The following is a 27,237-nucleotide window of genomic DNA, read 5'->3' as shown; positions in this document are numbered from 1 at the left end:
GTTCTGTTTGTAACCCCTGTAATTTGGGGTGGGTGGGGGAGTGGAATTTCAAGAACCAAGCAGCTGTGGGGAAAAGGTTTAAACTTCCCTTCTTAGAGCACAGCTACCCCAGCCAGGCCCTTTCTACACCTAAGGATTATCCCAGGAAAATGGAGGGATCATCCCTGCCTGCTCCTGGGATACCCTGTGTGTCATTTGGATGCACAGGGATGATCCCGGGTCAATCCCTGGAAAAAAGCAGGCGTAGAATCTGAACCGCCCAGAGAGCTCCAGATATTGGGTGGTATAGAAATGCAATAAATAAATAAATAGAAACGGCCCCAATCTGGCTCAGGGCCCTGTGCACTTAGTTTACAACAATTTTTTTAAAAAAATTGCTGGGTTTTTTGGTTCTTTTTATTGTTTTATTCTTATGTGCACCACTCCAGAATCTATTTTAGCCATGGAGCAGTATATATTGTGAATAAAACAAAAACAAAAAGGGGTCAGTTGCATGCTAGTGATTAACATAATGCGTAATTTCACCCTGAGTTCTAAGTAAAGCCTGGGTTGGAACTGCTCCAAATTCTAAATAAATAAATAAATAAATAAATAAATAATGCACTTTCTAATGAGACAAAATAGGTCAGGAGTTTACAAAAATGCTACAACTGAGTAGACTTGTACATATTACAAGGAACAACTCTGAAGACATGGGAAAATGTTTATTGATCTCTTTGAGGTTTATTGACCACTAGTATAAACCTTTAAGGCTGCAAGAGCATATTAACCATCTGTCTATTAACAATTTGCCATAAAACAGCAACAGAAAAAACTGTTCAAAAGTTCGTCTATCGCTATAAGCTCAGGCAAATAAAAAAGATCTTGTACTGGTGACTGATGGTTAAAAAAGAAGACCTTAGGTGGACCCTCTCTGGAAAGGCCATTCCATGTCTGGAAAGACCCTCTCTGGTCCCCACCTGACTCACCTCTGAAGGTAGGAGCACCAGGGAGAAGGCTTCCAATGCCTGGGCAGGTTCCCGTGGTAAATTTAGCAAGCATGAATAAAACAGAATTTATAAAGTGCTATTCTTTTCCCAAGATAAGAGAATGACACTAATAATTATTCACACATAACAAATAAGCCCACTTGTTTTATATGAACAAAAACATTATTTGCTTCACTGGGCTGAATTAATAAATAACATGGATAACGTAACCCATATCCTATAATTAGAAAAATGGGAACCTGTTTGATTTTGAAAGCTGTCCTGATACCCTGCCACCATCAATCACAGTCAGACTGTTATTATTACTAATTATTTTAGAATGCAAAGTACGTGAAAAATGTTTTCTGCCCGAAAGAACTAACCATCAACAAGGGGATACGAACTGCTGCAAGTGCAGCCATGCAAACGTCTTCAAAGTTGAATAAAATCAGCAACTTACTTTGCTCAGATTTATTCATTAAAAGCATTTTTCTCACAACTTTTCTTGGGGGGGGGGAACACCTCCAAAACATAACAAAATATCAAACTAAAACATAAATAGAAACAAGCCAGAATGGAGAGGACCAAATGGGCCTCCTGGTGTACAATGTTCCACAGCCTGTGCACCTCAAGAGAGAAGGCTCTGTTCCACAATCCCCCTCCCATCCTCCCCAACTAGACTTGGCTTCAGGTACACAGCAGTACTTCAGCTCAATTCACTGGGCTTATCCACTGAATATTGTTTTAAGAAATAGGCCTAGGTGCTAGCCTGTCTAGAGACCATTTCTGTAATATGAGGTAGAAACAACACATTCCAATCCACTGACCTGGTTTGCACGATCAAAACATGGGATTTGCATATTCAATGTCCAGCCACAGCTTGTTGTGTCATACAACCTCGGAGCCATGGGTTATGCGAGGGTTATGCAAGGGTCTCCGTGGCTGGGTGCTGAATGTTCAAAATGGCCACCAGCGCAGGCAACAGCGGCCTGTTTGATCATGCAAACCGGCCGAATCTCTTTAAAGGAATGGGTTTTCTTTGAGGGTGGCTATGGCCTTAGCTAGACCTACCTTAAAAAGCGCAACGGAGGAGGGGAGAGCCCGCGATGCAATTATCGCGGGCTGTCACCTTCGTCTACACATCAGATGCGACAGGCTAAAGGAATGACCCGTCGCGTCTGCCATTTTAATTTTTTTTTTTAAAGAGGCCAGATGCGCATGAACACTCGTGCGCTTAGGTGAGTAGATTTTTTTTTAAAAAAAATAGTTTTCCCTGCTCCCCCCACCCTGCCCCCAAAAGCGCTGCACCCCGTGTTCGACTTCTCCTGGCTACATGTGAGTAATCTCCCGTAGCTGGGGAAAGCGGCAGAACAGGCTACACGCTCGCGGTCTTGGGCTCAGCCTGAGACCGCGGGAAAAATCAGGCCAAAAGTGCTGCCCATTATTCCAGGGCAAGGGAGGGTTGATCCCTGCCTGAGCCCGGGATCTCCTGAGCGTCATCTGGATACTCAGGGACGATTCCGGGTATCAGCCCGAGATAACCCCTCGTCTAGCTAAGGCCTATGTATCCTCTTTTACAGCAACTGTCCTCCATTTGAAGGTGTCCTCTATTTGAAGGGTTGTTCAATACACGTCCAGTTTAAAGGTAAAGAACCATCAGAAGGAAGAGCTGGACTTTCTATTTTTATTTTAATTCACATATTTCTAAATTTTCATATAGCACATGCAAATGTTATGCAAATCACTGTTCTCTTTTACCCTCTTTTTTGACATTTCATAAGTGCCACCCTAGTTTGTTGGGTGGTTTGGGCTTTTGCAATTTAATCTTAAATATACCCAAGAGCGAGTCCTTCAACGTTGCTGAAAATCTTGCCCTCTTCCACTGAAACTGATATGCTCGCCCCCTTCTGAAATCTTGAAATGGCACTCCTGCATAACAGCCAAGTAGAAAAACATGTTCCCCTTTCCTTTCACCAAATGAACAAGTTGAGAAATGAGGTATCTGGTAGCAGCATGCTGACAGGGGAACTACAACAACAGGTCAAGGGTTAAACCTCAAGTCATCCTTTTATCAACACCTCACCATATTATTCACACACACAGTACATGCTTCAGAGTGGTATTAATTAGAATTTATTGTACATAATGTGGTGGAAAGTTCCTGACCCAAGGGGTTCAACAGATTTATTTTATATTGCCTTGACTCCTGAAACCTGTTTTCTATGACACATCTTCCTAGGAGGTTACATTAGGATGGCCTTAAATTGCAGATGAGATTATGAGTACTGACAAAACAGGCAGATCTATAGTGCCACATTTTATTGCCTTGTCAGTTTTAATGAAAAGAACTCTGTTCATCAGCTTCTTGAAAATTAAAAATATCCCAAATTAAAATACATAAAAGACATCTCTCTCCTAAGAAAAAAAGAAAGATACAGAATTCAGTAGGCCTTGCAGGTGGATTATCCATGAGCATTTGTTAAAGTTGTGCTGATAAAGGCAATGTTAAATACATTCATTCTAAGTAGAAGCAACTTCAGCCTATTCCGGAATTACTTGTAATTTTCTCTAAAAGTAGTGCCAGCTAATAATGGCTCTAAACTAACAGTACAGAAATGTGGGTTCAAATGCCCTCCTTTACTAGGGCCTGTCTTCACAGTGCCTAGTTGGTACCGCTCCGCTGCCAAACCCCACAGTATCACTGGTGACGAGTAATATAGATGAAGGGAGGCAGTGCAGGCTCTCCGGTGGCCATTATGCTCACCGCCCCGCCCCCTGCCTGGGTGGCCGGTGCCCAATCAGGGGTCACCATCTGCTTGGCCATGTCTCCGCCAAGTCTCTGGAACAAGGATAGATGGTGGATGTGCTGTACTCACCTTGCTCCGGAGAAAAAAGTCAAGGTAAGTCCCCGACTTTTCTCCTCTGCAGCTTTGCTGGAAAGCCCTGGAGTGGCGCGGGGTGGCTGCTGCATCATATAATTGATGCAGCGCCACTGCACACTCACCCCGGGGATTTCCTTTTCTTTCTTTCTTAATTGTTCTGGTGTCATAAGTCAAATATTACATCATACATGAACATTCAGTTCATACAGATTTCAATACAGATCCGCCTGGATTTAGTCTTATTAACCATTAACTTACTTAAGATGTTTAATTCCCTTCCCACCCCCATCCTATACTTTCCATAATTCTGTATATGCCGATGGAGGTGTTCTCCCATCTTCTTCCTTATTCACAAAGTCCATAAATTTCCTTCATACCCCTTCACTTAATTGTCCTTGTATTATCCTTAATTTTTGTGCCGGTTTCTCTAAGAGAGCAATCTGCCATAACCTCTGGTACCAGTTATCAATTTGGAGCCCTTTACCATCTTTCCAGTGCTTGGTTATCAACCATCTAGCTACTAGCAGAAGATGATTTATTAATTCCTTACTTGCCAAGTTACAATCTGGTCCTCTATATAGATTTAGCAGGGCTCGACGAGAAGATGGGTGAACTCATTGTCTGGTTATTGAGCTAATCTCTTAAAACACTGATTTCCCAAAACTGTTTACCTTAGGGCAAGGCCACCACATATGTATATACATTCCTGTGCCCAAACTTACCCTCCAATATTCTGGGGATGTCCCTGGGCTCGTCAATGATATTTTCCTAGGTGTGAGATACCATCTGTGGGTCAGTTTTAACATTCAGTCCTTATTTTTGATTGCTATTGTTTTAAATGGACATTTGTCCCACAAGGCATTCCAGTCTTTCCCCTCTATTTGAATTCCTAAATCTGTTTCCCACACCATCTGAGATGAAACTTTTGTACCAATTTCCTGAGCCAGTATCCAGTGATATAAATTGGATATATATTTGGTTGCTCCTTTATATCCCACACTCTCCCACACTAGAGGCATTCAAGAGGCAGCTGGACAACCCTCTGTCAGGGATGCTTTAGGGTGGATTCCTGCATTGAGCAGGAGGTTGGACTCGATGGCCTTGTAGGCCCCTTCCAATTCTACTATTCTATGATCCCACTACCTCCTGTTCAAATGCCGTTAGACTCCTGGTGGCTGCTGTTTGTATTTCTGACTGAGAGGGAAAGACATGAGTTTGTGTGATTTTTATCCATTGTCCCCTCTCCTGGCCTAATTTTTCTATCAATTGCTCCTGCTTGGTCAATTGCCCATTTTTAAAGAAATTCAGAAGGCGGTAGAGTCCTTTGGACTTACATTTAGCCATTTCCAGGGGGGGATCTACACATCGTTGTGAAGTTTTTTAATACGTACCTAAATGAAGCGCGTCCTTCTTTACTGCCTCATGCGCTTTTTCTTTCGTTTCGTTTTGTTGGAGCTGTTCACACTCTTCTCAATTCCTGTCCCTTCCGTTGCAAGTAGGCGTTTCTTAGAGGCTGGCTTTGGTGGATGCTTGTGACGTTCTCCTTTGCTCCCCCCCTTTTTAAAATCCCTCAAATCCCAGAATTCCCTGTTTGGGTTGTTGTGCTCGTTGTGGAGAAGATGGAGTCCATGGATAGCCAAACGGAGTTACTCTGCACCATGGCTGTTTCTATCAATTTACTTCTATGTGCTCTTCGAGCACTGTCTGTGCTCGAGGATGAGTACCGTCATCACCGGGCGCAACTCCGAAAAACCATCAAAATTCACCGCAGACGGAGGATGCTGTTCTTTCAGCAGCTTGAGCAGGACACCAACTTTTTGGTGCTAGGCACAGAGTTCATTCATCTCCCTGCTGTTTTCAGATGCTACTGGGTCCGTCCCAGTAGCAAGGACTGGTGGGAGAATTTAGTTCTGAAAGTATGGAATGATAAAAGGTGGATCGAGAGCTTCAGGATGAGTCGAGCCACGCTGTTTGAAATCGTTGCTGAGCTTACTCCAGCACTACAGAGGAACCAGACGGCCGTGAGGGAGCCACTTTCTGTCACAAAGCATGTTGCCATTGGTATTGGAAGCTGGGTAACCCTGGGTTCTATTAAAATGCAGCAGAGCAGTTTAGGGTTGGCCACTCGACAGTTGGCGAAGTCTTCGTTGAAGTGTGCTTGGCAATGGAGCTAGTTCTTCTTCGTCGCACAGTCTATCTTGGCGATTTTCGAAAGGTAATTTTTTTTCTTCTAAGCTAAATTGGATGCACACGTGCGCATGTGTGACGAACGACCGCATTATGTTTATAGGAATTTTTTTTCTTTGGCCCGTAGTTGGATGCACACGTGCGCATGTGTGACGAACGAACTCATGCTATGTATAGGAATTTTTTTTCTCCCTTTCGCCTGAAGTTGCCGGTACACGTGTGTATGTGAGACGAAGGATCGAGAGTTTTTTATAGGCAGGTTTTGTCTCCCTTTGGCCCCAAGTTGCCTGTATACGTGCGCATGTGAGACAATCGAACTCCTGTTATGAATATAGGAAGGGTTTTTTTCTTCTTTGGCCCGTAGTTGGATGCACACGTGCGCATGTGTGATGAACGAACTAGTGCTATGTATAGGAAGGTTTTTTCTCCCCTTTGGCCCAAAGTTGCCGGTACATGTGCGCATGTGAGACGAACTGCTATGTGTTTCAATTTAAACATTCCTGTAGGTTTAAACATTGTCTTTCACTTTTTAATACAGGTAATTAAATACAGCAGCTTTGGGATTTCGGGGCTCCTGCGATCAGTCCCAAAACTTTTATTTGTGTTTCAAACATTGCCAGTATGGATTTCACCCTGGGGATTTCCATGAGTTTAGACAACTCCCTAGTTGTTATGCCTACCCTGGAGAAATCCTCATTAGAGGATAATTTGGAGCCTCCTGAGCCAGACATTTTGGGGGAATGAGCCATTTAATGGGACCTTGGAGCTGATTAATAAGATCAGCCCCAAGGAGAGAGGACTTCAGATCTTTCCCCTCGAAAAGTGGAAAGCTTTGCTCCCAAGTCAGAGGGGAATGTTGTGCCACCACCCAGCCCCTGAGAGCACTGGTACCTGAAAGTACAGGCTAAGACCATGGTCAGATAAAGGAATGCCTGCTTTCAGAAAAAGACTCCTCAAGAGTAAAGGGCTTCTTGGCACTAAGGCCCTCCTCTTGAGTAGGACTTTTGCCAGATGACCTGTGGTGAACGTCAGCTGAGACTGTGTGTGTGTGTGGGGGGGAGAGAGAGTGGGTCTAAGAGCTCAAGCTACAAAATCTTTCAACTGAAACCTCCTGGCTGCTGGAAACAACATCTTTCTCCCAGCTCTAGCACCTCCTTGTTACCAAGGCTTTACTTTGTGACTGGTCCTTTGTGCTGCTGTCCTTGGACCGCCGCTTGATTCTGCTCCTTGGACCGCATTTCTGTTGGACTGCTTATCTTGGCCAAACCTCAAGCACTTTTCGTGGAACTCTCCTTCTTGATTGGTAACACTGAGTTCTGCCTATTTCCTGACTACTCTGGCTTGAACTGCCCTCTTGTTGGACTGATCTAAATATGCTGCACTTTTGCCTGGTTGCTTATTTGCTACTGGGCATGCCTCTTCATTTGCCCTAGCACTTAGCCTGATCCAGCCATAGCAAGACACTTGTTTATCCAATATGTGGGGAGAGATTGGAATTGTGCCTAATGGCTGGCTGGGCTCCTAAACACTGATTCACTCACTGGCCATGACCACTGCAGCCACACTTGCACCTTTAATGAGAAAATGCCCTACATTTGTACAGCTGGATGCATGTAGAGTTCTTCCTCACATTTCAAAATCCCGAGTGGCCCATGGTTTCCAATCCTGAGGAAGAATACAATGCATCCACATAGTTTGCCAAGCGAGGTCGGGGGAACCAGGAGGTATCACATATAATACTTCTGTGTTGCACATAATTTGCTGAACCCATGGTAAGTGCTGTCTGCTGTGAAGAGATTAAAGGCTACCAATCAATTAAAACATTTTAGCTGATTAATCATTTGCCTTTTTAGTAACTAGCTGATTAATCAATTACATTTAATTAAAGTGTCCATATGACCAAATCTCAATGTAAGCATGCTAAAAGGAGTGTGAGACAATTTGCAACTTAATAAACCAAAAGCTACTGTTCATTATCTGAAGGAAATGCCATCTTTAATATTTTGATCTCCTGTTACAGCAGCACATCAGAACCAAAAAGCAAAACATAACAAGTGCACCCTTAATTTTCTCAGCCCGTCAGTTACAATTGGTCTACACTAACGAATCTGCTGAAGAATTAGTTGAATATTGTACTGAATAAATTAAAAGGTACACCCCTAAAACAAAAGGCCACATCTGGGCAGGTGGAGATAGTCAAAGGATAGATTCAAGACACCCTTTTTCCACTCCACCATATGATTGGAGCCGTCAAAATCATGGGTGCTGAGCATATGTTTGGCACGGAAAATCCTTGTACAAAGTAGAGTGCTCACAGAGAACTGTTGCATGCAAGGATCTCGGAACTTCGAACTCAATCTTCAAAAGCATAATGTTGTCACATCTCTCTTCCTATGAGAAACAGCCACCACCCCGACCCCAAAGAAAGATACTACTTAAACTACTAGCAAGAAAATATCTGCATTATGAAATAAGGAAAGCATAACTCCTTCAGGGTAATGCAAGCAGGACTTTGAAGCAAATGTTGCTGCTTTAGTGTTTTTCTCATCAAGCTTACAGTGTTTAATTGTAAAAATCATTCATTAACAAAGCCCTATGAAGAGAGACTGAAAGAACTGGGCATGTTTAGCCTGGAGAAGAGAAGATTGAGGGGAGACATGATAGCACTCTTCAAATACTTGAAAGGTTGTTGCACAGAGGAGGGCCAGGATCTCTTCTCGATCCTTGCAGAGTGCAGGACATGGAATATCGCGCTCAAGTTAAAGGAAACCAGATTCCAGCTGGACATCAGTAAAAACTTCCTGACTGTTAGAGCAGTACGACAATGGAACCAGTTACCTAGGGAGGTTGTGGGCTCTCCCACACTAGAGGCATTCAAGAGGCAGCTGGACAACCACCTGTCAGGGAAGCTTTAGGGTGGATTCCTGCATTGAGCAGGGGGTTGGACTCAATGGCCTTGTAGGCCCCTTCCAACTCTGCTATTCTATGATTATATGAATATTAGAAAGCAATTGTACACGGTAACTCAGGAGTAAGTCCCACTTTGTTCATGGGGTTATACACTTCAGACCTAGAAAGTATTTTAGGATTTCAGCTTTATCCGTATAAAGGAGACGACGCTCCTATTCATTTCCTCCTTACTGATTTCCCAGAAGTATCCACTGATCAGAGCACCAGTCCCACTTCCAACCCAGCAGGACTTCCTGCAGATCCAATTCTTTGGAGCCAATAGCAGGACGTGGTTCTCCCACTGGCCTAAAGGTTGCTGTTTTCCAAAAGTTTATGAAATAACTGACAAGAAGGGGAAATAAAATTAAAATGAGATATGATTTGATATTTTATGAAGATTAGACCCCAGAGTCACAGCACATTTGGATTTACAGCCAAAATAATAAAAGAACCAAAGATTTAAAATGTCAGGCTGATGTCTATTTGTGCTGATTGGCAAGACTAATATCAAAAGTTCACATTATATTTTGCCCCGATCATAAAAACGTCACTGTTGCGTTACTCCTAGCAGATTTGTTACCAAGGTCTTTTGGCATTCAATGGTCTTCTACTAGTAGTTGGCAGACACATAATCTGATGTAAAATGTTAGCAATGTATAGTTATTAATCACTTAGAAATCTGCAAAGTGCTTTACAATTTTAATGTGGTTACTTGAAGGTGAGCTTTTATTCACATGGATATTTATATCCTGCTGTCCAGCTGAAAAGGATTAATTATGGATGGCACCTTGCTCAAGACTGGGTCACAGGTCAAGGGATACTACAGTTCAGATCTCTCAGGTGAAAGTCCAACACACCATGACTGAAACACTCTGAGTACTCCACAGCCAAGATGTTAGTGTTTGAACCCCCACTCCCCTGATGGCCATAGAACCATTCATTAACCGCAGGAAACTGTGGTCCTCCAGAAGTGGCTGAATTCCAACTTCCATCCACTCATGCAAACATGACCAATGGTTGAGAATGATGGAAATTGTAGTCCAAAAACATCTGGAGAGCCACAGGTTCCTCCTCCCTGCCTTAACCTCACCAACTAGCTCCAGTTCTGCATAGCAGTCTGTTTTTAAACAATTTAATCCAGAGTGTCTCTATACATTGAGAGGACTTTCTCCTTCCATATTCTCAACAGGACAGCCCAGTTCCAAGCGTCTTCATCAGGAATTCAACATCCATGCACCAATTGTTCTCCCTTTTCCATTATTTATGACAATGGTCTCCCATCCTTCTTCCAAAGGAAACAAGGATGGCATACCACAAGCTTGTGCCATGTGAGAATTGCGTGAGTATTCATTGTGGCAAGGTAATTGTAGTGCTGGCACCACAGATTCCCTTGTGCTGACTGCAAAGCCTGCACAATTCCTGTATTGGTCCCTGAATGTGGTCTGTGCATGGGCTTACAGAGATCATTGAGTTTGAATACATTGTACAAGCCTTCCAAAGTCTCCCAAAATGTCCATGTCAAAACAGAGAGAAAGAATTGTACTCTATCACAGAGGGCTGCTGCAGAATAAGTGAGTATGTGTGGCGTTACCCCACAATTTATTATCTTGCATACTGTATGTCTTGATTAGTATGTCTGGTAAGTATGAAATGTTAGAACTGAGTGGGTGTGGTTTATGAAGTAATAGGTGGTGGTGGGAAGGAGTATATAAGGAGAGTGTTGGGAGTTGTTGATGTGAGTTTGGGAGATGAGTGAGTTGTTTATTGAAGAGTTTGGATTCTAGGGATTTAGGACTGGTGTGAAAAGAGTGAAGTGGTTGGTGTGTGGAGAGTTTAGATTAGGCAGGATTGAAAATATTATATTTTTATTTAAAGCTTCTAAAATAACAATACACTTATTATTTTGTTAGCTACCAAATACCACGTGTCACCTTGGCATTATTTACCTGCCTTACAGTTATTAAACACCCACACCAGAGTATTCCCACAGTATATTTTGAGAGATCCTATATTAAACCTGTTTCCCTCATAGCTAGGGAAAAGGTTTTAATTAGCCCTCCCTCAGGGTGGTACTTGGCCTGAGAAGGCTTTATGTGATGGGCCTTATGTAAAGGGCTAGTGACGTCGCAGTATGACATAAGGATGGAAGAGGAGGAGGAGGAGGAGGAGAGGGCTCCTCCTCCATCCTTATGTCATACTGCGACATCACTAGCCCTTTACACAAGGCCCATCACATAAAGCCTTCTCAGGCCAAGTACCACCCTGAGGGAGGGTGTCAATATATTATGTAAATTAGAGTAGAGGATGTTGTAAGTAGAGAGAAATGCTGGAGTGTATGTGATCTGCTATGCCATACTGTTCAAGCAACAGCATTTTGGGGGTTCTCTTCACCTGGGAAGAGAGCCTTTCTCTGCCAGATGGTGGCATACCCATGTATTTTGATCTATGGGCAATATTTTTTAAAAATCTTGGGTCTATGAAGCAGGATGAGTGCTCTCTTAGAGAAGAGTCAGCTTAAGACCTTGTGATAGGGTGCAGAACCTCAGGCCCGGGGGCCAACTCCAACCCACCTGAGGTCCCACTCCAGCCCTCTAGGATTCCCCAAATGGACCTGGCTCCTTTCCCTCCAACCATTAGTCGTTTGGTGGTTTCCTGGCTTTTGTATAGTTTCTTCCCCATTCATTAAGGCTGGGATGCTTCTCTTAAGGCTCAGTTACAGGCAATGAGAGCTTTAAGCCAAAATATGCTGTATTTTGGGGGGCCTTTTACCTTCAGCCCCACCCACTAGTGCAATGTGGCCCCCGAGAGCGTCTTTAAAATGGAATTTGGCCCCTGGGGATGGAAGAGGTTCTGCACCAACCAGCCAGAGCATAGATGGTCCATGGCTATTTGGCATCCTCTTTATTCACCATTGCAGAAGAACTGGGACTAAGCAGCAACAATATCCGTTCAATATGAATATGAGACAACTGAGGCTGGAACTGCAGGCAACCCTTCATGTTGCTTCACTCAGAATGAAAAGTAAGGAAAGAGAAACATTTTTAACTCCAAATTGCTTTCCATTCCAATTAAAACAACACCACACTTGCTCATGTGAGCTAATATATACATTTTCAGTTATTAAAATTGCATTCCATTGTGACTTAGAGAAAAATAAATACTTCTTTCCTTTGGAGTAACAGATGGAAAAAGCAGTTAGTTGGTATCACGCTTGGACTTTTTTATATATATAATGTTTCTCCTTAGTACTATACTAAAAAAAAAATCTAATTTCCTCTGAACAGAATGCATGTTATCATCCATCACAGCTCTTTTGTGTTGGATGCTCACTAATACTGCTCATAACAGCTTGTAGTGATAAGATTGCCATGTTGTGATGCCACAATATCTCACAACAGATGGCTGGTGTCCTAATCAAACAGACACAAATAAGATCTGTGCGTGAGGAACAATATCAGCAGTTCATGTCAGGTTTTCCTTCCAGGATCTCCTGCTGCTGTTTTTTCTTTCTTTCTTTCTTCTTTTTGTTGGAGCTGGAGTCTTTAAATCCAGTGTAACTCTATAACTGCCAGTGCTGGGTTCTTAGGCATATTAACAGTAGTCTGAGTGACTCCTGGTTGGAGCTGCTCCCCTCAGGTGCAATAGAGGTCCCATCGTCAATGTCCAGGGCTCGCCCAAGAAATGTTCTTACTTCTGGTGAAAGACAAGATGCCTCTTGCTATAACCTCAGCCAGAAGTTGACTGAATAGGACAGTTAAATCGGACTTCAACACTGGCAATGAAGGGACAGCATCCTCCACAACACCTGAGCACAGTAGGCTACATTTGGGGGGGGGGGAGAGGCAGGCCACACACCATACACAGTTATTCTCGCTGCCACTCACTCATCACTCCACCTGGCTCTGCTTACTACCTGCTGGAACAAATGCCGCTAGGAAGCAGCGCCAGCATGCATCTTGTGAGGACACAATATCTGCTGGCGTGTGTGACCTGGGCTGGCGCTCTCTCTCTCTCTCCTCTTGCTCTGCATTGGGAGATGGAAACTATAGACAAACATGTCCACTGGTTCTGAGTCCCTGAAGAGGAACCAGATTCAGATGAAGGCACAGGCTGGCCCACATTGGGGGGAGTCTTTGGCACCCTGTTCTATCCCTTCCCAGCCCAAAGGCACAGCCCTTCCATTAACCTCTGCCTCTGAGCACTATTCTCCTCCAGCTTATCCAACCCATCAGCCATGGACCCTTTATAAATTACACTGAGCACCCAGCAGGAGAGGAACCACTTGAAGACCAGGCTTGCCAGCCTTTGCTAAGACATCTTTCTGCAGCTCAGCTGAGCACACAATGAGCTAACCACAGTCCTGATTGCCTGAAGTGGCTTAGACAATGGGCTTCTCTACACCAGGATTTGTATCCCACAACTTTACCAGGGTTTCTGCTTCCAGTTTCTTGGCAGGATTAAGAGCAGTCCTTTAAATCAGTGGTTCCCAAAGTGGGCGGTACCGCCCCCTTGGGGGCAGTGGGATTGCATAGGGGGCGCTAAGAGGCAAAGGGGTGGCAGGGGGGGCGCTCGAGGTGGTCTTTTCCAAGAAGCGCCTCTCTAGAAGGTCTTAAAACCCAGGGACATTTTTATGGGAGAAGGTAGTTTGGTCCCAAGCCATATAGGGGAAGAATCCACACATGTATTAATACCGTTTAAGAAGAGTCCTTTTAACGGTGAATTGAAATGTTAAAAAAGCACCAAAACGCTAATGAAGAGACATACCCTGCTTGGTGTGCCCCACAAAACAGAGGTGTTCGCTCTCTTTTCCATCCCTCCCTTGGCAAGCCCGCAGCGGGTGCTTCCTATCTAAAGGTGCTGTGCGCAGCACGGCCCCTTTTTCATTTTCAGCTCCTCAGCTCAGCTCTTCTGCTCAGCCTGGGCACCCAGACCAGCAGGATCCAGAGGAGCGTGGCCCCTTTGAATAGGAGGCACCCACCCCAGGCTTGCCAAGGGAGGGAGGGAAAAGATGTAATTGGATTTTGAATAAATATTCAAATAATTGTTACTGTTTTGAATTTTATTGTTATTATCTTCCTTAGTGCGTCATTGAAAACTGCTATTCTCAATAATGATATTTATAGGGTAGGGTAGGGGGCACTGGGCATGAGTTTGTGGAGCCAAGGCGGCGGTTACCTGAAAAAGTTTGGGAACTTTAAATGGACTTCCTCCTTTTTTCCTGGAGTTTTCCTTATGTCCGAGTTCTATGTTTCATTACACAGCCACTAGATGGTTCTGTAGTATATCTGCTGGTAGAGCGCAAGTCTGTCATTACACGTTGAGATTCAAATCACCATTTTTTAAATAGCTCATTATCCTTGAGAAAACTGCAGAAATAGTCACAAAGCAAGAGAGTCCCCTGGAGGTTGACAACATCATGTCATGGACCCACAAACTTCCACGAGTAACCCATCCCAATCGCAGAATAAAAACCTTGTGTAGAGCAGCCCAAAGCCTATAATGAATTGGCTGGCCTTGACCTACCGTGATGTACTGTGACTAGGGAGTGCAGAACCCATGGGACACTTGACTTGTGAGTTCACCGAGCCCTCCCCAGCTGGCCCTGTTCTGGGGAGCTGAGCCAGCCAAGTGCTCGGCGAAGCACACTTTCTGGAGGCACTGAAAAGTGAACTTTGCCTCCCCCTTGCACCAATCATGCAAGGTTTAAAGAGGAACTTTAAGGCCATGATTGTCGCAGGAGGGGAAAAAATGCAATTTCCCCAAGGCTGGGGAAATCATGTATTTCCCCCCTCCACTCTAATAGCGGCCACCACCATTAATAGGGCCTTTAAGGGCCCCATTAATATGGTGTGTGTGTGGGAAATGCAATTTCCCAAAGGCTGGAGAAATTGCGTATTTCCTCCCTCCACTGGAGTGCTGGCTCAGAAGTATGGAAATGGCCAGAGGGCTCAGGACGTAAGCCGTGGCAGGGGGGGGGCACCTTCAGCACCTGCTGCCTAGTAGTAAAATGTAATTGTCTGGTCAGTTTCTATGAGTATTACAGGGGATGGGGTAGGCGCCATCTTGTCCATTGACACTGGCAGCAAAATGTAGATCAGTACTGCCTACATTTGTCCTCTTTCTGCAGCTGGGGAGAGAGAAACATGCCTTCAAGAATGGCAGCCCTCTTAGAAAGTCTTCTTTAAGGTAACATCCTAGTCCAAAATAGCAGTACTGCCTTGGCAACTGCAGAAGCCCTGGTGATGTCACCTTTCTCTAGCTGCTGGGAAAAGACAGAATATTGGTGAAGATGGAAAAAATGGGCATGAACTATGATGCACCTGATGGTTACCCCACCACCACCACCCATAACCTGGTACATGAGTTAGGCCAGCTTTCCCCAGCCTGGTACCCTCCAGATGCATTGGAGAGTCTGCTGGGAGTTGTAGTCCAACACATCTGGAAGTCACCAGCTTGGGGAAGGCAGAGGTAGGCATTTCATCCCCCCCCACAAAAAAAAGGGTCTGTCCACAAATAGGGATGTAGAAGAAATCCACAATGGATTCAAATGAGATCAGATTCCTGTGATAGAGACCCGTGAATTCCGAAGTGGGCTGCTGTAGTGCATGGATTCCACAGACCTGCAGACCAGTTTTGTACATTCCAGAATTGTATGCAAATTTAGCTGTGCAAAAACACAAAAAATACAAAAGCCTTCCAAAAATGTGCATCCCCCCTCCCTAAGGGTACACACATTTGGGGGGATTTGTGCATTTGGGGGGTAGGGTTTGCACAAGAGGATTTTTTTTCTTTTTTATATAAGTATTTTTTATTGTTTCACAAGCATACATAACATAAAAACATTACTTAAAGACATTACACAAAATACAAATATCTGGAAGAAAAAGAAAAGAAAAAAACAAAGGCAAGAAAAAAGAAAGAAAAGGAAAAACAACACAAAGGTTAAGGTGTATTTTCAGCTCTCTACACATCATGAATGTGAGTTATATTCTCTCATTACTTAATTACATTTCACACGAGGATGTTTTTTCAATCCACACACAAGTTCAGGCAATTGAGAAAAATCCAATTCTGTCAATGACCGGGCAATGGAATGAAAGAAGCCTGACAATCTGGGAAACAGACACAACCAATTAGAAAGTCGGCAAACTCAGATTTATCAAGGTGGAATAGAGGAAGAAGGCAATTTTCCAAAGAACGAAATAATGACCTGACAACATCTTCAAAAATTCTCCGGTTAATAATATCCAGAAGGCAAACAAGTGCTCATTTGTTAATTTAAGCCAAAATGTGTTGGGGGTGGGGGGACCACATTCAAAAATACTTTCAACATCACTGAATCTAATTGCTTATTAACATAACTGTTTAAGTGTCAGAAGTTGACACTTCTGAGTGAACAAATTTGCTGCCTATCTTGTGTTTCATGAAAAATAGTACATACGGCAATCAATAAATATAATCTAGCAACTCTGGTTCAGTCTTTAGATGGGCATCCATAAACAACATTTTGTCATCCATTGATGGGAAGCCATCCCCTACCCTTTGCGTCTCGCAACTGGAGGAAACTATGGGCATGTCTAGACGGGGCGATATCCAGGGGATCGTCCCTGTGTGTCCACATGACGCACAGAGGATCCTGGGAGCAGGGAGGGATGATCTCTCCATTTTCCCAGGAGCTCCATGCCCATCGGGGGTGGGCTGGGGGGAGCAGGAGGTGTTGTTGTTTTTTAAAAAACTTACTATTTTCACTGGAGTGCTCCTGTGCTCATTTCCGTTTTTTTTAAAATGGCGGGCACAACGTCCTCTTCCTCCCAGGACATCACGCGCTGCCTGTAGACTGAGGGGGAGGATCTCACAAGCATAATACCATGAGATCCTCCCCACTCCCTCCTGGATTGCCAGGACATGTAAACGTACCCAATGTCCGCAATATCAAAGACGAAGAATATAGAGGCATACTAATTCCCATGACAAGGACCACCTCCTGAAGCCTCCCACCCCATTCATGAATGCTCTAGTTCTCTAGTGCATACACATGTCACAAGATCTGCCCTCTCCCGAGGGTGGCTGCATTTGACGACGCCACTTTAAGCCATAATAGGTTAATAAGCTACTTACAGTAGCTTATTTTGAAACCAAACTACTTTTATGCTCCACACGCTCAGACCTGAGCCATCCCCACATCCCCTGTCCTCCTACCCCAGCAATACCGCTGTCTCGCCCATTGACAAAATCGTAGCAGCCTGTTTTAACCTTCCACAACATCCCAATGAGAGGGGAGAGGTTAATTCAGCGCTTCAAGCATCACTCCGACAATGGGGTGTAGGCTCTAAAGAGCTGGAAGTTTGCAGGATCGGGACCAAACGTCATAAAGAGCATCCTCTGGTAAGGATGCAAACAAGGTACAATGACAACCTGCACAGCTGCCACCACCTGACCAAGACAGTGTTTGACACTTGGGAAGGTTGCAGAGTGCGCTGCCAGGGGAAGGGTTAGGGCCGGGTCGGGCTGCAAACACAAGCCGTTGCTAAGCAGATCATGAAAACAGAGGCCTGGCAGCCGGAGGAGAGTGGTGGCAGTGGTTTTGACCGCTCTTACTAAGTGACTCTGTAGATAACCCACTGTGACTGCCGCACAACACAATAAGCCATGATCGGTTAAATAACCCACTCTGCAGACAAAGGTTTTAAAAAAACAAAAAACAAAACCTCCCAACAGATTACATGATAACCCATAATGGGTTAAATAAACAACATCATGGATTATCGATTATCGTGATGTCCGAACCCAGTCTTTTGGTTAAAAACACATTAGAATACATCATTGTCCTACAAGATATTATCAGAAGTTCAAAATAAGCCCCAGCTGACTCAATATGTGAAATGGCACGCTGGCAAGAGGTTTAACTCTTCTAGTCCTTGGCAAGGGGGTTAAAATCAGAAGAAGAAGAAGAAGAAGAAGAAGAAGAAGAAGAAGAAGAAGAAGAAGAAGCTGCTGCTGACGACATTAACAAGGGGAAAACTGGACAGTGTTTTACCTGAGGACTGCAGTAGGAAATTGGAGCATATGGGGAAGAAGGAGCTGGTTCTTTACAGGGTCAGACCTTGAATGGTAGGTTGCTCAGTCTGAGGTATCTGACCAAGGGGAGAGAGAAAACCATAGGTCAGAGGGTAGTTCTAATGTCAGCCCGGGCAGATAACAGAAGGAAGTGACTCGCTGGGGAAAGAGATGGAACAGCAGGTTAGAGCACAGAGACAGTGAGCTGTGAGCTGTGTCTAGTAGGAGCTTTGCTGCATAAAGAAAAGATGCTGCATAAAGAAAAGATGCAAGAAAGGGAGTTTATGTAGGGGCAGGAAAGGTTACTGACCAATCGCAGTGAGGAGAGACAGAGAAAAGCAAAGTGCCCATAAAGCTACTTAGTTTTATTCAGGAGTCTATAATTGTTTATTTTTAAGGCAACCTAAAGTAGGTTTTAGCCCAAAATCACAGTTAACATCATAGAGAACTGGCATTACAATATAAAGTGAGGCAGAAGGGATATACACGTACAAAATAGTTTATATAAATACACAGCTATGGTCCCCCTTTCTTTAAATGGCATCACTGCCCTCTAAAACTTCCCAAATCCGTGCTGCTTTTGCAGAGAACCTAGCCAGGTTGGTTTTATTCATGTTGCTTATAAACATTTTTTATCCTGCCTTTTAGCCTCACTCACTTGGCACAAGGCAGCCTGGGCTTTCCAGCCAGATAAGGTTGTTCACGGTCCAAAGCCCCACCTCAGCTTCTAAAAAGTCAACCGTTCAAGGCTGATGGCCCTGTCGTATTTGTTTCATGCATATCTTCCTCCAGTTCCAGGAACTAAGCTTAGACGCTCCCCTCTCCCCCTAGTTGGGACACAACACGTGGAGTTTGACACCTGTGCACCAAATAGCCTATGCCCACTCTCTCCCCACCTACGAGAAGAAATTCTTTGTCTCAGCCCTTACACACACACACACACACACACACACACACACACACACACACACACACACACACTACTACAGTACCTAGTTGCAATAGCTGCCAGCCAGCCAGGAAATACAAAACCCATGGACCAGGGCTGTAGGTATGCTGCTATTCCAGGGGGGAGAATCACTGCTTTTATTTTGTTTTGGGTGTTGTCGTTGTTTTAAAAAACCCTCATTAAAACCCCTCAGCCATTCAAAAATATTAAAATACATGTAGATACTATATTAAAAGCACAACACTAAAAGAGTTGCAGTAAACACTGTTTAGGGAACAGCAAAATGGAGTGGCACAAATACTTTACTTACAGCACAGGGAAAGCCTGGGTAAAAAGGTGCATTTTTAGGAGATGTTTGAAAGATGCTGCATTTTCTGCCTCCCAAACTGCATGAGGGAGGGTTTTTCCAGGTGTGCATGTGTGTGCCATTACAGAGAAGGGTCTTCATGGCAACATTCCTTTCATTTTGGAATAACCACCAAGGCCTCTTCTGATGATCTTAAATATTGCCTGGGTATATATAAGGGAAAGTGGACTGCTAGGTATTCTGGTCCCAAGCTATTTAGGACTTTATATGATAACATAACCTTGTATGTGGCTTAGTAGAAAATAAGCAGCGGGTGAAGTACTTTTAACACAGGTGTTATGTGAGCATGTCCCAGTGAGCACCCTAGAGTGCATTGCAGTAGAGGCCAGTGGAGGGAAACCTCCCACCTGCAAGCATAATCCAACCTGTGGAGATTTTCCAATCCAGTTTGGAGAGGAACCAAACTGTGGGCACCCTCTGTGGGCCCCTCCCTTTCCTGGACACTCCTCTGCTCCCCAATCCCCACGGCCTTGACTTGAGGAGAGGAATCCCCATGTTATCTCCAATCTCTGATCAAAGATAATAAAGGATTCCGCCCCTGGGAGGGTGAGTTTCACAAAGTGGAATAATTTTGTTATTTCCAATCAGAGATAACAAGGGGATTCATTGACACTCAGTGCATAATAGAGGAAACTAGGATCATCCGGTGTGAAGGTGGTAAATTCAAGACAGATAATAGGAATTATTTCTTCACACAGCACTTAGTTAAACTTTGAAATTTGTTACCACAACATGGAGCGATGGCCAGCAAGGGAAGTAGACACATTCATGGAAGAGAAAGGCTATTAATGGTTCAGGATCAGAGACAGTTTGCTTCTGAATACCAGTTGCTGAGAAGCACACATGATACATTGCTATTGGAGTTGCGGCCTGCTTGTGGGCTCGCCATAGGTATTTGGTTGGCCACTGTGGGAACGGAACACTGGACTAGATAAGCCGTGGGGGGTGGGGGAGCTTATCCAAAATGTGGGTGGGACAAATCCTGCAAATGAGATTATGCAAAATAGGACATGCCGTATGAATTTGCTGGCAATGAATACACTGGCAATACAAATTTGGTGCGAGCTGCATTTGCCAACTTGCTTAGGTCAAGCAAAATTTATACAAGTTGCAAAATGCAGCTTTTCTTGATGCAGAACCCGGATTGCGAGGCACAACATTTTTATTTCTCTGTAGGGAAGAAGCACCACACTGTCCGTGACATGAACCCCATCAACGTAGTTTCCCCGTTACCATCTCCACAGATCTGAACTCAAGGGAAGGTCAATCATAGAATAGTAGAGTTGGAAGGGGCCTAGAAGGCCATCTAGGCAACCCTTCTGCAACCCCCCACCCTTTCTCTATCAGACAGGCAGCTCACAGGCAGCTTCTCCGGCAAGGCTGAGGCAAGCAGGTGCCTTCCGCTTTGAGAACGCTGACAGAGATCAGTTCACACAGATTCTGACATTCCAGAATCCAAACAAGCCCAAAGCTTTCCAGATTATTTGTAATTAAATCTTTGCTAAAAAGTACAAGACCCACAGCGAGTACCTTAACTATCCCTGACACTATTTTATTTCAGGATTCCAAAACTAACCGAAAGCCTGTGTGGGAGATGTAAAGGAGGAGTAAGAGGAATGCTTTACCTGTGGCTTACACTACACTGAGATGGGGGTTGGAGTAGATGACATTCAAGATCCTTTTCAACGCTATCATTCTATGTGGATTGCAGTAGTGGCTAGACCCCAGACACATGAAGTGCTCCATTTTAAAAGCTGGTTGTCTCAATATATTTCACATGATTGGTCAGAACCATGACACCTGTACCAATTGACAGAAAGCACATATTGCTGTAAGCCTGGGAGTTCAGGATGGCCTTGGCCCTTCACCACACCTGATCTCCACGCACTGGATCTTCCGTGTGTGTGTGTGTACTTTCCTATCCCAATGAGTGATAGGATCACTGAATGCCAGATCACCGAAAAACTGAGCTTCACAAATCCTACCACCATGTGGGTAGGTCCTTTCCTGTGCATATGCAACACCCCTCCCCCCCACATACTACATGCACGTTGCAACTATGCATGGCCGGTGCTACCATAGAGGCCACTCAGGCGGCCGCCTAGAGCGCCAAGGTAAGGGGGCACCAAACGCCGCACCCAAAAGCCGTTCTCCCACAGTGGCTCTGAGAGAGCAGCTTCTGGGGGCATCGTTCTGAAGCCACCTGCATGCCCCAGCGTCCTGGCACCCCCCAGCCGAAGCGAAGCCACGCCCACCTCCCCACCCCAGTGTCCTGGCTTCGGAAGCCAGGACACTGGGGTGGGCGGCTTCAGAACACGCGCCTGGAAGTTGCTCTCCCAGAGCGGCTTCCGGCCGGGCGCGCCATTCTGAAGCCACACCCACCCACCCCAGCGTCCTGGCTTTGCTTTGGCTGGGCAGGCGAGATGGTACCCCGTGCCCAGGTACGCTGGGGTGGGTGTGGGTGAAAGCAGCTCACCTGCCTAGGGCGCAAAATAGTCTGGCACCGGCCCTGCAACTATGGCTTTAGCAGTTATATTAGGAGAAACAGTTCCCAAGCCAGACTGATCATGCAAAGTTACAAAAAGGAAGCTAGACAAATACACAGCATATTAATGTCATTGTAACTATAAAATTTCTCTCCTCTTTACGGAGTCATTATTTCTTTCACAGCTCTCATTATCTATGTGCCGTGAGCAACTATTGTAGATATTTTGTATTTGATACTAAACTGCAGGGATCACAGATTGGAACAGAAAAAAATAGCTACCATTAAAAATGCTGGGGAACAGCAGCAGGGGCTGGCTATTACCCTCACGTCCTGCTCATGGGTTTTCCAGAAGCACCAGGCTGATCCCTGCTGGAAACAGAATTCTTCTTATGTTCTTTTCTAAAAGTGGGAACACTACGGGCTTTTGCAACAATCTAGGAAAGTAGCCAACCATAGAACTATACATTTTTCATACTAGAATACATATGCACAATTTAGTAAACATGCTGCAGAAATGACTCAGAGCTATTTATTAAAATTGTATGCCTTTTCTTCTTCAAGAGCAACCCAAAGTGACAGACATGCTGTTTATCATTAAATAGATAGATCTTTAAAAATATATATCAGACAACCAGAGCTTCAAGAGAACAACGATGTCAACTTGTTTTTCATTAAGCATATTTGTGCTTTGGAAACACGGGAGGAGTACTCATAAATTAAACCATACATAATACATGCAAATACACATAAGTAATTAATGTCTTTACTTACTTACTGAGGCTTTTTCACACACCCATCTCCGGGTATGTGCATGGTTTACTCAAGAGTTTGAAAATGAGGTATCATACAGGTATAATTGACGGAGACTTTAGGGCTGCTGTGGCTCCCTGTTGAGCATGGATTTTGTAACTGGCATGTTGCTATGCAATATGTGAAAGGGCCCAACATTGTACTCCTGTGTTAAGGATATTTCTAGAATGTGTACAAACATGGCAGAATCCAATACTGCTGTTGTGCCTCCGCTTGTTCCGTTGTACCCACAAGACGAGCCGCTAGCACAATAGGAACTAGTCCTTCCTAAAAAGGAAAGGAAAGGAACCTCTCGTGCAAGCACTGAGTCATTACTGACTCTTGGAGGGAGGGCAGCTTTCGCTGACGTTTTCTTGGCAGGCCTTATAGCGGGGTGGTTTGCCGTTGCCTTCCCCGGCCGTTATTACCTTTCCCCCAGCTAACTGGGTACTCATTTTACCGACCTCGGGAGGATGGAAGGCTAAGTCGACCCAAGCCGGCTGCCTGAAACCAGCTTCTGCTGGGATCGAACTCAGGCCGTGAGGAGAGTTTCAGCTGCAGAAACTGCTACTTTACCGCTCTGCGCCACACGAGGCTCAGTCCTTCCTAAAGCAACCCTGAAAATGAATGGAAACACTCATTTCCAGAATGGGACGTTATCAGCAGAGCTCCCTCCTCTGAGCACCACTAACCCGCCTCATTCCAGAAATAAATATTTCTGCTCATTCCTGATCACTTCAGAAACCACTAGTTCCCAATGTGGGCAGCAGAAACTGCCCTTACAATGATAAGAGTATCCTGGAGGGGTTTTTTTTCTTTCTCTCCTGAGAACCCCCCCCAATACTTTCATGATTCCTGTAGGGACAGGAACTTTTGCAGTGTGCCACAGGTTCCATCTCATCATATATCATCGCTGTTCTGGTCTGTGGCTTGGTTTGGTTCATCTTTATGGCAAGTATGTAATAGTTTACCATGGAATGATAAAAAGACATTTGGGGTAAGGGCAGTAACTCCTCTTTGACAGAGGTGACAGTTACCCTTTGGGAAGAATATTTGGTAATGGTAGTCCTAATAAAAATACAGTGTGAACCATGACATCAAATTGCTACTTGAAAAATTAATTAAAAAAGCATTTTTTAAAAAAAAAGTTCGACCTCTAAAATAGTTAAGAGCAGAGACACCACACTGACAACAAATGTCCGCAGAGTTAAAGCAATGGTATTCCCCGTAGTAACCTATGGCTGCGAGAGCTGGACCATAAGGAAAGCTGAGCGAAGGAAGATAGATGCTTTTGAACTGTGGTGTTGGAGGAAAGTTCTGAGAGTGCCTTGGACTGCAAGAAGATCAAACCAGTCCATACTCCAGGAAATAAAGCCAGACTGCTCACTTGAGGGAATGGTATTAAAGGCAAAACTGAAGTACTTTGGCCACATAATGAGAAGACAGGACACCCTGGAGAAGAGGCTGATGCTAGGGAAAGTGGAAGGCAAAAGACCAAGGGCAAAATGGATGGATGATATTCTGGAGGTGACAGACTTGACCTTGGGGGAGCTTGGGGTGGCAACGGCCGACAGAAAGCTCTGGCGTGGGTCCATGAAGTCACGAAGAGTCGGAAGCGACTGAACGAATAAACAACAACAATAAGTGCTCAGAAAGACAGTTATTATGTATAGGGTTTTTTCTTGCCATAGAAGCTAGAAAATGCCTTCATACACATTCAAAATCTCTCCCCTTACAGCTAATATTATAATGCATCATAATACAGTAAGTGAATGTGTTGGCTTGAAACTATGGATTATTTATGCAGGAATAGTTGTATAATTTATGCAAAATACCACTATTACTTAAGCAAATTATCTAATATACAATCCAAAGAATAAATGTTTTGGCTATTTCGCAATCCTTTACATTCTTGCATTCATTCAAGGATTTTTTCTCTTCCAAAGAGAGCATTTATCAAATCTATGCTATTTATATTATATTAAAGTAAAGATTATTTCCCCGTAGTAGTACTTTCCCCCACAATTAATGATAGGATCTAAACAAAGTGTTTGTGCTATGGGCAGCAATTTTCAGTATTTCATTCCTCCAAAAGAAAAGAAAAGAAATGATTAGTTAGATTTAGTAATTTAACAAAAGAAAAAAAGATGTTATAAATGTAAGTGGATTCAGTACAACAAATTTTCACAGCTGGATGCATGATCTTCGTAGATAATAAATTATCCTTTACGTGCCCTTGGAACACAAATATACCAATTTCTCTCCCAGAGCGCCTGGATTTAGCAGTTTCAGTGTGACAGCCATTGCTCATTCACAATCAGTTCTGGAAGTCTGGAGATGGTGTGACTGGAAATATTTCAGAAATCTATCCATTAAGCCTAAGGCAATGGCATCACTCAACAGAGCAAAACAACACAAATTGCAATTTCTTCTAACTCCGTCCTGAATCTTTTTATTTTAATCAACAAATTGCTAATTGTGACACCCAGTTTATATTAATGCTTCGAGGAAGAATATGCAGACATTGACTTAAAATGTTAACACATGTTGAGTTCAATATGTTCAAAGTAACTGTTAAGTGGTCAGTGGTGACTCTAAGATTTTAGGAACCCTCAATTCTGAGAGTGCCTTGGACTGCAAGAAGATCAAACCAGTCCATACTCCAGGAAATAAAGCCAGACTGCTCACTTGGGGGAATGATACTAAAGGCAAAACTGAAGTACTTTGGCCACATAATGAGAAGACAGGATCCCCTGGAGAAGAGGCTGATGCTAGGGAAAGTGGAAGGCAAAAGGAAGAGGGGCCGACCAAGGGCAAGATGGAGGGATGATATTCTGGAGGTGACGGACTTGACCTTGGGGGAGCTAGGGGTGGCATCGGCCGACAGAAAGCTTTGGCGTGGGCTGGTCCATGAAATCACAAAGAGACTGAATGAATAAGCAACAACAGAGAACATTCTTATTGTCTCCCTCTTACTCTGGATGAGACAAGATATGGCTAACCAAAATATTTCCCATGCTCCCTCTGACCAACTGTGACCTTCCAGGGTGCTCCATGCAAAGCAAGAATGTCAATAAAGCCCTGCTCCAATTGGACTCCCCCACCCCAACCTGGAGGGCTAACTGATACCAATGACCCTGTGGGTAAAAATGAGGAGGGAGACAGGAGCAGACAAATGGGACATCAGGGCCCACTCCAGTTGCACTGAACTTCTTTGAGAGATATGCGGAGGGAACAGGGCCATTCCACCAGAATTAATTAATTAATTCTACTTAATTAATTAATGTTATTTATTTATTGCATTTATATCCCACCTTTTTTCCTCCAAGGAACCCAAGGCGGCGTACATCCTCTTCATTTTATCCTCACAACAACCACCCTGTGAGGTAGGTTGGGTTGAGAGTCTGTGACTAGCCCAAAATCACCCAATGAGCTTCCATGGCCAAGTGGGGACTGGAACTCGGATCTCCCGACTCCCAGTCCAACACTTTTAGCACTATTTTTTCCTCTCGCCTCCCCATTGCCTTTTCCTTGAGTGTCGTGACTTTTTTTTAGATTGTAAGCCTGGGGGTATGGGCTGCCTTCTTTGCTGATTAATTGTAAGCTGCTCTGGGAGCCTTTTTTGGCTGAGGAGCTGGACAAAATTACTATATATAAATAAATAAATGTCGTTGGGGAAATAGGCCCTTTGCTGTCCTTAGATCCCTGGCAAATGCCCAGATTTGCCACTGCCTGGAGCCAGCTTTACAACTGCTAGTTACACTATGGCTACGGAGAAGGGCTGTCTACTCCAAGGCAAGGGCCTGAGGACAAAGGGCTGTTGGGAGGCTTCACCCTCTCTCTCCCACGGACATCAGTCTAGAACATCAGCAAAAGAAGATCAGCCTAGAGATGGGACCTATGTGGGATAAATACCCAAAGGCAGATGAACTCTAGATGTTATTTGAGTGATCTTGGGGACTTCTGTTCATAGCCCAGTGAAATGCTTGGAAGCACCTGATTCTGAACTATTGCTGAAGCTAACTAGGTGTGGGGCTGATTGGGGACTGGATGGAAGACCACCAGCAGCACATCCTGTGCATATCTACTCACTGAGACCGTTTCTACACCTGCCTTTCCCCCCAGGATTGTCCCAGGATCATCCCTGTGCATCCAAATGACACACACAGGATCCCGGGAGCAGGCAGGGACAATCCCTCCATTTTCCTGGGATAATCCTTAGGTGTAGAAAGGGTCTGAGACTCACTCACTGAATTCAAGGGGACTTACTCTTACGTAAGTATATATAGAAAACATATATGTAAGTTGCTTCTAAAGGCTTAAATCAGTAAAACAATGTTTAGATTCATCCCAGGGCCCAGTCCTTAAGACCCTTCAGAATATTTCCAGTAGCATTGGTGCAAACAATGAGCCTTGTGTGGCGCAGAGCAGTAAAGCAGCAGTTTCTGCAGCTGAAACTCCCCACGGCCTGAGTTCGATCCCAGCGGAAGCTGGTTTCAGGCAGCCGGCTTTACAAAGTCCTAGACAAATTAATCAAGGATGTTGTTTATCAATTACTAAATTGAATCCCTAAATTCAGAGGCATTAAAGCTTTCAATTCT

The 27,237-nt window shown here is 44.2% G+C and overlaps 1 protein-coding gene across 5 annotated transcripts in view; it reads right to left on the bottom strand.

Annotated features, from left to right (window-relative positions):
• KCNIP4 (potassium voltage-gated channel interacting protein 4) overlaps window positions 1-27,237 on the bottom strand; it is a 295,289-nt gene that overhangs the window by 55,507 nt on the left and 212,545 nt on the right. The gene's annotated exons all lie outside the window — the stretch shown is intronic.

This window comes from Elgaria multicarinata, chromosome 10 (assembly GCF_023053635.1).
Source record: "Elgaria multicarinata webbii isolate HBS135686 ecotype San Diego chromosome 10, rElgMul1.1.pri, whole genome shotgun sequence".
Classification (NCBI taxonomy): domain Eukaryota; kingdom Metazoa; phylum Chordata; class Lepidosauria; order Squamata; family Anguidae; genus Elgaria; species Elgaria multicarinata.
This window is presented reverse-complemented; position numbering and strand designations above follow the sequence as displayed.